Source organism: Sinocyclocheilus grahami, unplaced genomic scaffold (assembly GCF_001515645.1).
Source record: "Sinocyclocheilus grahami isolate Dianchi unplaced genomic scaffold, SAMN03320097.WGS_v1.1 scaffold17698.1, whole genome shotgun sequence".
Taxonomy (NCBI): Eukaryota; Metazoa; Chordata; class Actinopteri; order Cypriniformes; family Cyprinidae; genus Sinocyclocheilus; species Sinocyclocheilus grahami.
The window spans coordinates 1,777-3,987 of record NW_015516741.1 but is presented as its reverse complement, the minus strand read 5'-3'; the positions used below and the strand labels follow the sequence as shown (position 1 = coordinate 3,987).

At 33.2% G+C, this 2,211-nt stretch overlaps 1 long non-coding RNA gene across 1 annotated transcript; it reads left to right on the top strand.

The window, feature by feature from the left end:
* Positions 1-376: 376 nt before the first annotated feature.
* Positions 377-1,735, top strand: LOC107579481 (uncharacterized). Its single transcript, XR_001608477.1, has 5 exons — positions 377-728; positions 820-873; positions 969-1,062; positions 1,165-1,226; positions 1,553-1,735. It is a non-coding gene; the product is annotated as an uncharacterized lncRNA (long non-coding RNA).
* The last annotated feature ends 476 nt before the right edge of the window (positions 1,736-2,211 follow it).

The following is a 2,211-nucleotide window of genomic DNA, read 5'->3' as shown; positions in this document are numbered from 1 at the left end:
TGTGTGTGTGTGTGTGTGTGTGTGTGTGTGAGAGTGCATATACATATATGGTGTGGCAACCACTTTATATTTAGCTTTATTTTTATTTTTGTATTAGTAATTTTAATTCTTAAACTTATTTGATTTCTGTTAGTTGCCTAAACAATATTTCTCTTTTTCATTTATGTTTTTCAAAATTTAAAAGTTCAACATTTTCATGTATTATTAATATTTATGTGTATTTATATTTAATTTACTATCAAATAAAAAAGATGAAATTGTATTTTGCATTAACAAACTGATGCCTATTGTATTTTCGGGCCTTTATTTATATAAATAAATAACTTTTATTTTATTTTATTTTGGTTTGTTTTGTTTTTTATAAAATATGCATGCATATTTTACAAGCACATTTTCCCCTCATTACCACAATGTGATAGAAATCTCTTTCTCACATTGTCTGTGTTTCCAGACACAATGATATTTCTTAAAATGATTAAAATCAGCAAAGAAAGGTAATTCAACAAATACTAACATGATCTATGCTCACAATTATAGATCACAAAAATGTGACGTGAAGTGTGATGTTTTCAGCCTCTTTCTCAACTTCCTGACATTTGACTGATGTTAATCTTTATTACATAATTGCATCTTAAGAGGTTCAGTGTTGTCTATTACACGTTTATCTGCAGAAATCAAAAGCAGAACCAAAAACCGTGAGCCTGGCTCAGTTGGAAGGCGAGTTACAGGTAAAACTGTTGACTAATGATCCTGTTTCAAAAGCTACTTGTTTTCAAACAACTCAAAAAGCAATATATTTTTCTTTGGTTTTAAAATAAGGATGGGAGTTTCACAAGTTCTTCTGTTGCTGAGGCTGGCTCATATAGAACAACGGTAAGACATTCTCAGATATAATATATGGGGTATTTGGCAACAGCAATCGATTGAGGGTTTGTTGAGTAATGCACATAATTTCTTTGTTGGCAAAGGAACATGTGATTGCTACGACCTGGAGGGACGGGCCCTACCTGCTGGTAGTGCAGATCAATTCAAGCAAACAGGATGCCAACTGGAATTTAACCTGTAGGCCTAATTACCTACATTACGTAGATGTCTGAATATGTAGCTGTTTCTGTATGGCTGCATGATCTTATCTCATGCTATCTTATCTAAATTGTGTTTCAGTCAGTGTTGTGATGAAGGGAACCCACGGCTATCTCTCTGTCACCGAATGGCCTCTCATGATCGTAAGTAGTTTAGATGCTCATCGGCTTTGTCACTTGCTTATTAGTGTTCTATGATGGGTTTTTAAAGCGGGATTTGGAGCCTCTAAGGGCCTCAAAGGAGTGCTAGGGGGGTTGTGGAAAAGTTTGGAGAAAATGAAATCAAAATGAACAAGTATTGTTTTTTTTAAATATTGCATTTATAAATTTATTATGTATTTATTACATGTATTATATTCAATAATAAATGAGCAGTTAAATCCAACAGTCCAATCAATTCCTGATGGACAAAATTCTATTATAATATCTTTGCATGATTTCGTATGTGTGTCTCCCTCTCTTTTCTTCAGTTCTACATGGTCATGTGTGTGGTGTACATCCTGTACGCTCTGCTGTGGTTCGTCTGGGCGTCCTGCTACTGGAAAGACCTGCTGAGGATCCAGTTCTGGATTGCAGGAGTCATATTCTTGGGCATGATAGAGAAGGCCGTCTTCTGTGCTGAATATCAGAACACTAACAACATGGGCTCAGCATGTTAGTCAAAATACACTCTTTATTCCTCAGTTTCAACTGTTAAATTCTCCTACGATGGCCTAACTAATTTGGACATTTAAGTCACACGTAAAACTGTCTGAATGCCATTGCATAAGATAAAATAGTGTAATCTAGAATCTTTTTGTAATTTTAGTGCATAGACTGCATTTATTTGATCAAAAATACAATAAAACAGTAATAATATATATATATATGTTTTTATATTTCGAGTTTTCAGTTTAAAACACAAAGTGTCACAATACCTTTGTCTTAATTTTTAACACTAGATAGATGTATTATTTTATCATTTAATATGTAACCTTTCTTTAAAACCTTAAAATTGAATCTTTGATAAAAATGAATGACACCTGGATCAATATTTTGTTGTCTAATGCAGTGACATTCAGACATTTTAATTAGTCTGCATCAGGCATCACACTGGCGTTTACTGAAAATAGATCAATAGCTTTCCATA